Here is a 12995-nt window from a genome sequence, read left to right as displayed (position 1 = left end):
AACTGCAGGTGAAATTTTCCAAATAAAATACCTGAATACAATGAGCTCTCAATTTATAATCAATTTACGATTGATCAACCCAGAGAGCCACCACTCTATCCCACTCTCACTCCCAACCCGTCTCTGACCCTTCACACTACTCCCAAGTATGGAACTGCCTGCTGCAAAAGAATCTTTATGGATATACGTGGAACTCTTGAGAGAATCTGTGAGCGGAGGAAAGGACGAAGCCATACAAAGCAGACACTTCTAGCCACAGAGGCAAACTCCAAGCAAGCAAGGCTGGGTCTCTCCTGTCCCAAACAGGTCATCCTCCAAGCCTCTCAAATGGCTTACTCATCTTTAGTTTACCATCCTATTCATTAGAATAGAGGAGTCATTTGGCTTAACCAACACTCTTTTAAAAATGCAAATAATTTTATAAGCAGACCAGACCCTATTGGTTATTCACGCCATGAATCAGATTTGCTTTCCATCCGCCAGCTATAATCGACTGCCTTGAAGATATGAGAGTTTTGACTGAGAATGATTAAAAAGGTAAGAAAGGTAAAATTAAGTTTAGAAAATGAAGTGCTATAGGGATAGAAGGGAAGGGGTACCACAACGGGGAAATCAAATTAAAGACTCATAATGCCTGCTGCCTAGATAAAGGGATACAGATAGAGATGATGACAGACAATATGCAAATTGTATTTACTATTAAAAATCTGCCAGGAGCACCCAGGAAAGGAAATAGAATTTTTTTTTCCTCTTTTTGTTACCTAGCAGCAACTTGCTCTCAGGACCCAGAATTCAACCTAGCATGAATAGCACTAGAGTATGGCTTCAGCTTAAGATAAATGGCCTTTTGTGCACTACTCTTGACACCTACCTGCTGTAACAACTCCATATTGTGGTCTCCTAGGACCCTACCTTCCCATTCAACCTCACTCACAATGTTCCAGCGACACCAGCCTTCCTTCTGTTCATCGAACAGGCCGACTTGTTCCAACCTCAGGGCCTTTGCACTTGCTGCTCCCTCTATCAAGAACAGTCTTCTTCCAGAGAGTCTTTCACATCACTCTGGTCTCAGAATAAATTTTGCCTCTTCAGATCGGCCTTCCCTGACCCTAACCAATGTTGTCCCACCTACCATCCACAAAACTCAAATGTAACTGTCCATTTTTATTGGTCCCATTGCCTATTTTATTTCCTTCCTAGCAGCTTGGGCCTCTCAAAAATGTTGTTCATTTATTTGTTTACTTGTGGATCACCTGTCTTCCTCACTAAAAGCCAAGTTTTCAGGTAAGCAGGAGTGTAATCTCTTGCTCACTGTCCTCCAATCTGTACACTGTGCACCGGCATGCAGTGAGCACTCCATGAATACTGGTTGTCCCAAAAAGAACTTTTAACAAACTTATGAGACACGACCTCTTTTAATTTAGAGATTTCACCATTATAAAAAGCATCGAGGGCATATGCAATGACAATCTCTAACTAAACATTTATGGTTTTAACATCCGGAGTTGGGTCTCTACTGTTGTTTTAAATTTACCAGTATTTGTCTTTTACTAAAGAAACAGAACACGACCCTGATTCCTGAGGAGCACCAATCAGACCCCAGTCTACAAGTGATTTTTTTATATACCCACATGAGGTCATTTCAGTTAGTTTCAAAACAGGATCTTATAGTGACAATACAAGCTTCAGGGTAGGGGACTTCCCAGGGATATGAGAACAGAGGATTGAAAAGTGTGTGTGTGTGTGTGTGTGTGTGTGTGTGTGTGTGTGTGTGTGTGTGTGTGTATGTGTGTGTGTGTGTGTGTGTATGTTTATAACTCCTGCAGTATATTGTCCAATCCTTTTTTTTTTTTTTCTTGCAGTACGCGGGCCTCTCACTGTTGTGGCCTCTCCCGTTGCGGAGCACAGGCTCCGGACGCGCAGGCTCAGCGGCCATGGCTCACGGGCCCAGCCGCTCCGCGACATGTGGGATCTTCCCGGACCGGGGCACGAACCCGTGTCCCCTCATCGGCAGGCGGACTCTCAACCACTGCGCCACCAGGGAAGCCCTGTCCAATCCTTTTGTATGCTATCATTTATCATATTCTATTTTGTATTACAGTTATATATCTGTATTCTCTCTTCTGGACTGTAAGCACCTTGAAGGATGGGATTCATATCTGATTCCTCCTACCTCTCAAATGCTGAGCACTGTGCTTTGTATACTATAGGTGCTCAGTAAACACCAAACAGATGCATGGATGATATTCCATTACTCAAAATGAAGCAAACTATGAGATACCTTGTCTGCAAAGTGGCCATTTTCCTAAGTGATAACTGAATAAGTGGGGGAACTAATATTCTCCTTATACAGTAACATCGTCAATTACTATTGAAAGACACAGACTCTTTGAAACACAAACCTGCACTACACTGCATACACACAGAGACACGGGTTTGAGTGAACATTAAGCATGGGAAGTTCTAGTCCCAATGTTTCTATTCCCGCAAACTAAAAACCCCTTTCTCCTCAACAGGCTCCATGCCTAACAAATCATGTTGCTACTACAAGCGTGAACTGAAAGGCAGACATGAGACAGAGCTTTCACCATGTGGCACAAAAATATATGGTTTAAGATGTAGGGGTTGCTGTGTGTTACAAGTTTTACAATTGTCCTTATTTCAGCTAATTGCTTATAAGAGCAAACAGCATCCTGCCACGTGCTCAGGACCACATGTTCTGTGGCTGTTTTAATAAGAACTGGCTTGGATCTACAGCAAAATAACTTGAAACTCTGAGCCAAAATCTTATCTGATAAACACCCCCCCACACATGGACATCTGGGGACGGCATTTTGAGGCACTGCTCTGAGAGAACACGGAGATGTTTTCAAGGGCAAAAGAGAGCTTCAAAAGAAGCAATTACTTTTCAAGTCCGATCAACAGCATAGAGCATGAACTGTAAAAATGCCTCTTTAAAAACTCATTTCAGGCTGAGATGAAGTGACATTTACAGCAACACTAAGAAAAAAACACTTACAAACAAGCTGGTGGTATTCTGGCTAAGTAGGTGGTACCAACATAAAATTCTCTGTTTGTAGCTATGTATCTAGGTAGAAGGAGGTTATCAACAGATTCATCTCTAGTCCTCTTCCTGTATTAACGTCGTGTGCTATTGTACTGGCTCTCTTATTTTAAGCAGCTTTATGTAATGAAGTTTCTGCAAGCTGCTGAGATTGGCAGCTGGACAAATACTCTTTTCCATGTTCTGTTTTACCTCAGGCAAAAAAAATTCATTCTTCCGAAATGTAGGGAGAGCATTGCCAATCTACAAGGCTGCTATGGAAGCTACAAACACAACAACAATCATAATCGTAGCAGGTATGAATCATTAAAAGTTCACTATGTGCCAGGTCCTGTGCTGAACAGTTTGCATTTATGATCTCACGTAACCCTTACAACTCCATGAAGAAGACAGACTCTTCTTAGTTACAGATGAAGGAACTGGATCACGGAGAGTATAAGGTGCTTGTCTGAGGTAGTCCAGCTAAAAATAAATGGTAGAAACCAGTCTTCCTAAACCCAGTCTTCCTAAACCCAAGCCCTTATCCACCACACTGAACTTTTTCTTGCTCTTGTGACCTCTTGAATGGAAAGTCAGCCCTCCTTGAGAAGGGGGAAGAAAAAGGAAGTCACCTGGACACATACAACAATATGGCCTATGCTCCTCCAGCAAGGATGAGTCTAGAAACCGTCATGTGTTTAGAATCGACATAGAAACAACACTTCAGTTGAGGTGGGTCTAGGCTGGGATGCCTTAAGCAGGGAGTTGAATGTGTACTATGACTGGACAGTTCAAATCCACTGATGTTTAGCGAGTAACTGCCGTACACCAGCCACTTCAATCTCCAGAATTTCAGAGGTCATAGAGTCCTTGCCTTCACGGATTTGCAGTCTAGCTGGGGAGCGAGACCAATAGGAGTAGCAATTAAAATACTGCACAATAGGGGCTTCCCTGGTGGTGTGGTGGTTAAGAACCCGCCTGCCAGTGTAGGGGACATGGGTTCGAGCCCTGGTGCAGGAAGATCCCACATGCCGCGGAGCAACAAAGCCTGTGTGCCACAACTACTGAGCCTGCGCTCTAGAGCCCTCGAGCCACAACTACTGAAGCCCACACGCCACAACTACTGAAGCCCGCGTGCCTAGAGCCCGTGCCCTGCAACAAGAGAAGCCACGGCAATGAAAAGCCCACGTACTGCAACAAAGAGTAGCCCGCGCTCGCCGCAACTGGAAAAAGCCCGCATGCAGCAATGAAGACCCAATGCAGCCAAAAATAAATAAATAAATAAATAAATAATAAAAGTAAAATCCTGCATGGTAAGACCCAATAGTGACATAAGTACCACTTGCTCAGGCACAGGGCTATGTTGGGTGAGGAGGACAGAGAGACTGCCAGGAGGGCTTCCCAAGGGCACTGGATCTTGAGATGTGCCATGAGGGAGCCGGCAGAGTGAGGGGAGCAGGCAAGCTGAGGGCAGGAGGGCAGGATGGGCCGTCCACACCATACTTCTGCAGGAGATGAGGCTGGAGGCCAGCAAATAACAATGACTAATGCTGCATGCTTACTCTGTGCCAGGCCCTGTGCAAAAGCACTCTGCTGCCCAACAACCCGCAGAGCTAGGCACCCTGATGCCATCTTAGGGCTGAGGCTGAGGCAGAGAGGAAGGCAGTGACCGGCATGAAGCTGCTCAGCAAAGTGGTGGGGCTGTTCAGGTCATCCCATCCCAAAGCCCAGAGCAACCTCTGTGCTGCTTGGCCTCAGGGGTCAGCGAGCTCCTGAGGGCAAGAAGGGGTTTACACAAGGAAGTGGCATGATAGAAAACCACCTCCCAGCTATAAGAGAAGTAAAGGGGAAGGGGTGGACTCGGAGCATGAGGCTGATCGACTGTTAAGATGCAGCATTTTCTCTGCAGCCACACTCTTCCACCTCACTGATGGCTCCTCTGTTCTGCTCCAAGTCACCTTTCACAAGGCTGTGGCATTCCAGAACAGGAGGGTGAAATCTACTTGGGACAGGTGATCCGCAGCAAACCAGAAATACCTTTTCCCCACCACTCCTCCCAGCTCATCAATAGCATTTATCACCAGTATCAAAAGTGCTTCCTTGCAAGTCCTTTTCGCCCTGTGAATGGTGAGCTCTCGGATGAATTACACATACAGTAATTCATCTTTGCATATCCCCGGGATGTGGACTGGATGGCAATGCTTTCTGAATGGTGCCTCTGCCTCTCCACCAATGATCTTTCTGAGTAGTCATCACGGGTGGTGGAGCCAGGAACTCAGATGACCAGCTTTGATCCTTTTAGACCATCTGGCCTATGGAGTGACTTGGTGATAAGCAAGAGAATATTATGTCATTACCTTGGGAATGAAGAGCAACTGAGGACTTGCAGGGATACTGTTACTCGTGTTAACTAATATTTATCGGTACTTAGAACACACTGGGCATTCTTCCAAGAACGTTAAAGGTACGAATTCATTTAATTGTCACGACAACCCTATAGGGTAGATGTACTTATTACCCATGTTCCTGATGGGGAGACTGAAGCACAGGCAGGTTATACACCTTGCCCAAGGTCACACAGTAGGTAACTGGCAGAGCCAGAATTCAAGTCCAGATTATCTCACTCAGAGCCCACAGCCTTCATTACCCTCCGCGCCTCTTAGGAGAAAAACTAAAGAGGCGAGATCCACATTCCGGGACCACAGCTACGATGTGCTACAAAGGAAGTTGATGTAACCTCTCTGTAGGGCTCAGGTGTTTATTACAAGAGGGAGTAGGAAGCAGATAAAACAGTTTATGTTTTCAAAATCCTGATGCTGGTAGAAGTCACAACAGAAATAGGAACCAGAAACTACTCTCACTTCTGAGAACAGACCCAGCCAAGTAAGAGAGACACAGAGAACAAGTTAATAATGGCCTAAATATAAAGGCATAGCTTCAAATCCAACCTACTATTAATTAATTTATGTATTGCCACTAGGGAGGAGCAGCTAGCATTAAGTTAGATTAAATTATGAAGAAGCTTCAGCATTGCTGTGACTATTTCAACAGTAATTATTAAGCTGCTGTGCCCTCCCTCCCTAATAAAACCCTTTATTCTCATTCTCAGAATGCTTCGCTATTCACCTGTCGCTAGCTCCTTCTGACAGGCATGACAAGCTTTTCAGATTAGACTAAAGACATATTTCAAAGAGAACGAGGAAATCTGATTTGTAGATCCTCACAGGCTTCTGATCCAAACTTGTGTTCTGAAGAATATTTGCCTCCAGTTTTCTCTGGGTCTCACTGCTGAGCTGAGTACGCACTGGCCGAGACTAACAGGCCCTGAAGAAACTGTGGACGTTGGGAAGAGGGAAAGGGGCACTGAATTAGGAGTCCAGAGACCTGGGCTCACTCCCAGACTTACCACTTAGGGGATATGTGAATATGTCTTCAGTTTCCCTATCTATAAAACAGAGGCCCCCAGCTAAGTACCCACCGGGCTTGGCAGGAGGCTCAAATGAGATAATATATACAAAAGCTGTCTGGAAACTGCAAACTACACAAATGTGAATTGATTAGATAACTAGTTAACTGATTAGTTAATTAACTAATTAGTTGGCTAATTAGTTAATTGATTGATTCATGAATTAGCTGATTAATTGGGTCATGGTAGACCTAAAGTGGAAGGGCTGAGTTACTACCCTGCGGCCCACTCTGATGACCTCCTGCCCCACTACTCCTGTTTCAGATCAGAGACAAACTTCCCCACTGCCTCTAGTGAGCCCTATCCTGGTTCGGATCCTGCCACAAAACACTGCTTTCGTGTGTTCCCAGCAGTGCCTGAGGACCTGAGGGGTCATCGGCCTGCCCCTGAAATGGCCAAACCTTTCAAGGAAAAGACCAAAGGAAACTCTTAGCAAGGGCCCATTCACTCCCACCCCTCTGCACCAGCCAGAGGTGCATTTGCTTTTGCAGTTGTCTTGCACTATTGAGTACAGTAAATACATTGGTACAGTATTTACTGAGGGTGCACTACGCAAGCAGGCCCTGGATGAGGAGGGATGAGGAAGACATCCTGCCCTCGAGGAGCACAAGGCGCAGCCCTGTGGACAGACACGTAAAGTGGTCGGGAAGGTCCGCTGAGAGCACACTGCGGGTGACGAGATAGAGGTCGCGGTCCTTTCAGGAAAGAGGAGGTAGGGAGGAAGACCAGGATAGGCTGAAGAGCTCCCGTAAAGGTTGAATGAAGTTACTACAAGCCCCAGGTGCCCAGAAGACAGGCAAAGTGACTGAGGTGTCAAAATGCAAGAGCACTAACAGAGACAGAAATATTCATTATGGTATGTTTACCGTGGTCTGGAAAACATATGCCTGCCCAGCCCTCACCCAACCCCCATTGAGATTCTGATTCAGTAGGTCTGGGGCAGGAGAGAACATGTATGCCCTTAGAAGGTTCTAGAGGGGATTTTAGTGTCTGGTGCACAGTGTTTTCTGTTGGTGCTTCCAACATTTTTCACATGATGGCAGAACACAGTAAATTTGATAATATTTCAACACACTGAATTAACGTAGAGGTGATTTGGCAACACCTATGTGGGGATTGGTGAAAAAAATCAATTTTCTTTCTTTGTATTACATTATTATAAGAAAAACAAAATGCTAGGAAACACATTGAACAATGGATTTTTATAAATATTCCAAATATAACCTTTTGAAATCACTGAATTTACGAAGTTTACAAAGGGAGCCACACAAATGATGTTCAAACGTAATTTGAACTGTTGTAACTTTTCGAATGGTTGTAGGAAAGATTACATTTTAGCAGAGTCAGAAATTTACAGCCATGAATATGTGGTGGCACACGTGAAACCCACTCATGGCTCAGCTTTAGGAAGCTCTCAGTTATGTTCTCTTACCCCAGCTTTCAATTCAGGACAGAACAAAAAATTCACAGGCTCAAAAGATGCAGCCCACAGCCTGTATCCTGTTCCAGTGAAATCCTAAGCCAAATGCTAAATAGAAAGTCCATCTAGACACAACTCAGAGACATGTGACTTCTAGAAAGTTTAAGTTAACAAACAAACCGAACACATGGCTCCTGTGTAGAAAGCTGAAAACCAGAAGAGAAGGTTTAAGAAAAGGATTTTTTAAAGGCTCAGTTTTCTGAGCTCCAGAAGGGAAGCCAAAGAGCTTGCTGTATATTCTTTAGGTACACAGTGATAGAATGCCAGAAAATTCCTGTAAGGTGTTGGTAAGAGGCCAACACTACTCAAACCAGGCCAGTTCCCTCCATAAAAAGGCTGTATTTAGAGTAATGTCAAGTGAATGCCAACAAGACTCTCAATTCAACTTTTATGTTCTTATATTATCTACAGTCCTGAGATCAAACTAGACATTTTCAATAAAGCATGCCTTAAGAACTGGAAGACTTCATTATTATCAGGCATAGACTAAACTAATAACAATTCTTTTTTAAAGTCCTGGTTTTGGTATAAATGTTCCTATAAAGTAAGTTCAGCTGTTACTATGGACTTACCCTCAGAAAGATAACATAAGTTTCTGATGTTTGGTGCTGGAGAGATACTTTAAATATTTATAGTTCTCTTAATCTATGGCTTTCAGACTTCTGACCACAGCCTACAGTAAGAAATAATTTTAAATATTTCAACCACATGGAAAACTGAAAAAAAAGTTTCACAAATATTCTTTTCTAATTTTTTTCATTTTAAAAATAAAATAATACTTAAAAATTCATGCTGGTCAAGACAAATTGATTTACAACCTATTACTGGATTTACAGTTGGAAAAACCACCACAGTCAGAAGAATACTAGTTAGCTAAATTATAGTGTATCTGCAGAGTGAAATACTATGCAGCCATTTAAACAATGAGGCAGTTCTACTACTGATATGGAATGATTTCCCAGTTAGATTATTAAATGAAAGAAAATTAATTTTCAAATGTTAGGGTTAGCGTCCTAACGATGCTCAAACATTTTCTCCTTCTTCTTTGTTAGCAGGACATAAAAAAAAGAATCACAAAAAAAGAATGTCTCAGATGTTACTGCCCATAAAAATTATCTGGGGAGCTTGGTGAAATTCCTGGGCTTCATCTCCAGAGATGCTGATGTAGTAGGTTTAGAGTGAAGCACCCAAACCTGTATTTCTCATATGGACCACCCCTTCTAACACACACACACACACACACACACGAGCAGTAATTCCTACTCAGGTGCTTTGAGGACCTCACTTTGAGAACCACTTGTGAAGGCTCTGTGACAGGTGCTAGACCACAGCTATAGGCCGGAGGCTTCGCAGTATCTCAGAGTCAGGTGAGAAGCAGCATATTTCCTGAGGCTCGCAGTGAGCTTGCCACTCAGGGAGCACCAATTTCCCAGGGTCAGAAATCAGTTCTAAGGGCAGTGGAAGATGCCCTTAGACTCCACACGTACTTCCCAAATACTCAGGGCCTTTCTCCTGTGGGCATCTTCCCTTTTGTCCCCTTCCCCAACCCGTTTTTAGCTCCTAGCGCAGAGTAAGAGGCCAAGTAGAGAAGAAAGCCCTGGCGTTGAAATGACAACATTTTCATTTCTATATCTGCCCCTCCAAGCCAGGGGTATGTCTCAGCAGGCCACCGAGGGCCCTGCCTGCTCACTTGGCCCCGTGTGGGGCCCCTAAAGAAGTGCCTCTTCTTTTGGGTGGGAAGGTAACTCTGCACAGGATGCAGAGTGTGGCCAGCAGAGAGCAGGCTGGATTTCAGCACCTCCACCTGCTCCCAGGCAACCGTATAGGTCACCCATAGCCTAGGGCTCATCCCGTGTTCCAGGGATAAAAGTCACGGGCACTGCATTGGAGCCAGGAGAGCTTTCAGTCTCAATCCTGCCTCCGTTGAGCTACGTGACTGGAACAGTCACTGGGTCCCTCTGGTCTTCAATCTCCTTGGAGATTGAGTGAAGAGTTTTACCTAACCCTAGGGCTAAACTGCTGGGTATAGCCTCGTCTTCCATAACTCCACACCTCCTTCTCCATCCCCAGCTCGACTGAGACACTTCTGCCAGAAGCCTCCAGGCTTTGCTCTGTGACGCATCCGGCCTTTGTTGTGTTGTGTTCCCTGCTTGGAGAGGCCCTTCTCGCACATGTATGTTGCCAACTTGTCCATGTCCTTCAAGTTCCAGTTCAAGGCTCTCTGTTCCTCTGGTTAAGCCTTCCCTGACTCCCTCAGGTACCACTACATCTTGAACACACACACCTTCCTTACAGCAGTGTCTCACTGACTTGTAATTCTTGGCCGATGTGTCTGTCTCCCCATTACAGGTAGGAGCCACATCCTTTGAAGAGGATGTTCCACTGACCACCCAGTACAGGTGTATAACATGCTTGATATTTACTGAAAGAATCCGTGAATAGAAAGACTGTTCTTCTACCCTCTAGCAATTACTGAAGTGTCCTCCTATATCAAGGAGAAGAGACGTTACCCATGTCCAGTCTTCGGAACTACAAACACATGGATCTTTTAAGTATAAGAGAAAATGATACTACCCATTAAAGGCATCTATGGTGTATTCTCATCAATGCAGCCAGAGTGGCTCGTTAAAAACAAAAGCCAGGTCTTATTTATTATTTTATTATGTGTCTTTCCTACTAAAATGTAAGCTCCACAAGGGAAGAGTCAGTTTCATTCACTGCTGAATCCCTAGCACCTAAAGCAGTGCCTGGAGCCTAGCAGGTGCTCTGTTAAAAAAAAAAAAAAAAATGTTGAATGAGGAAATGAATGAATGAATGTGCTAACAAATGAACCTGTGCAGGTTAAGTTGCTGGGTAGGGGGATTAAGAGAAGAGAACGAACTTGGAACAGATTTTGCACAGTTAAGCATGTTTACAAACTGCTTTATAGTCACTAATTAGCTTTACTAAACCACATCCCCTCAGATGCAGGCAGTACTATCCTCCCAATTTTAAGATAAGGGAATTCAAACCCAAGGTCACACAGCAAATCAGCTTCAGGCTCCATGCTTAGCCCCTAGCTGGTAATAACAATAAGATTAAAGATACTGCTCATGTGTAAGAGGTTGAAATATTAGAGGAAATAAAAGAGTTGAAGGCATGGGACCAGAAAAGCTTTGTACATATTCTCAGAACACTGCATCAAAAGAAAAACAGACTGTTCTGTCTGGAATGGTAAGTTCTCGGTATATGTGCACTACATTATTCAGTCATCAATTTCCACAGCCTGGAGAGGCAGACATTTGCAGGGAACAATGAGAGCTGCAGTGTTGCTCCGGAGTCTCAGGCCCAGCCTGCCAATCAACGGTGAACCACTCTGTCACCAAGAAACTGGGGCTCGCTCACCACCAGGCCCTGCACAGGTTCTTTACGGAGAGGATATAGGGCAAAGAGGGAGGAGAATAAAACACCCACTTAAAAAAAAAAGGAAAGAGTTAAATCAAATAAACAATAGGCTGACATCAAAACTAAATATATATAATCAGTTTAATCACAGTATAATCACCAAGCAACAAATATGCTCATTTATATTACAAATGAGACTCTAAATTGTAATCCCCCAAATGAATGAAAATAGACAGATGGAAAAGAGTCCAAATCTTTCGATTTCAGGTTTTTTCAATCAAAATTTAATTTGCTGAAAAACTGTCCTTGGTTTCCCAGAATTATTACTCATAGTCCAAGAAGGGAGAGTAAAATGTAAATTTTGATGAAACTTAGAAATTAATTTTGGTTGGTCTTTTTCAATTTACTTTTAATTTGTTTAAAACAAGATCTCCTCTCTTCTGTTTTAAAAATTATTTTCCACAAAACATCCATTCAATACTGTGAGAAGGAAAAAGGTCACAGTGAGTTTGCACTGCCAAGCGGGGAATAAGCAACCAAGAGCACTAGGAAGAAAGAGAGCCCCCACCCTTGATCCCCTGTAAGCTAGATCCACATTTCCATCAAGTGGAAGGCCCAAGGAAAAGGTAACTAAAATGTCCAGGGCACTGAAAGGTCTCCAAGCCAAGGCTCAAGTGCACAATCTCTGCTTCTCCAGGGCCTGAGGGTATGATACCATGACGTCATGTCTCCCAAAATACCGGAAGCAATATGAAAACACATTTGAGCACATACTGAAATGGAGACAAGGAAAATCCAAAGCTGAGGATGAATTATACCCTGACCCTGCAGCTTCATCAATCACGCGTTTAAAGTCCACCCTGAGTAATGTCAGAGGAGGCACTTTTAAACATTTAGGATGGTAGCTTATTGTGGGCATCCAACAAACCATAACAATACTGAAAATGCTCTGGCAATAATTCATCCTCAAAGGAGCATGAAAAGTGATTGGAAGCTCTCTCCATATTAACTTCTTTTTAACAGCTTTACAGAGTAAAATTCGTCTATTCTTTTTTTTTGCAGTGTGCGGGCCACTCACTGCTGTGGCCTCTCCCGCTGAGGAGCACAGGCTCTGGATGCACAGGCTCAGTGGCCATGGCTCATGGGCCCAGCCGCTCCGCGGCACGTGGGATCTTCCCGGACCGGGGCACAAATCCGTGTCCCCTGCATCGGCAGGCGGACCCTCAACCACTGCGCCACCAGGGTAAGCCCAAAATTCATCTATTTTTAAGTGTACACTTTGATGAGTTTTGGCAAATGTATATAGTTGTGCAACCATCACACAATAAAAAAAAAAAGTGTTTGTATCACCCCCAAAAAGTTCCCTGGTGCCTCTTTGTAGGCAAGGCCCTTCCTCAATCTCAGGTACCAGGCAACCTGATCTGGTTTCTGCCACTGTAGTTTGCCTTTTCTAGAATTTCATATGAATAAAATCACATAGTATGTAGCCTTCTGTGTCTGGCTTCTTTCAGTTAGCATGAAGGTTTGGAGATTCATGCATTGTTGCTGCGTGGATTGGGAGTCTATTCCTTTTCATTGCTGCACAGTATTCCATTTCTTCCCATCACTTTTCTATCCTCCCT

The 12995-nt window shown here is 43.9% G+C and overlaps 1 protein-coding gene across 4 annotated transcripts in view; it reads right to left on the bottom strand.

Moving 5' to 3' along the window:
• The window catches only part of JAZF1 (JAZF zinc finger 1), a 337637-nt gene that overhangs the window by 288342 nt on the left and 36300 nt on the right, over positions 1 to 12995 (bottom strand). The window lies entirely within an intron of this gene.

This window comes from Grampus griseus (genome assembly GCF_964374135.1).
Source record: "Grampus griseus genome assembly, chromosome: 9".
Classification (NCBI taxonomy): domain Eukaryota; kingdom Metazoa; phylum Chordata; class Mammalia; order Artiodactyla; family Delphinidae; genus Grampus; species Grampus griseus.
The sequence above is the reverse complement of the archived record's forward strand: the minus strand, read 5'-3'. Positions and strand labels throughout refer to the sequence as shown.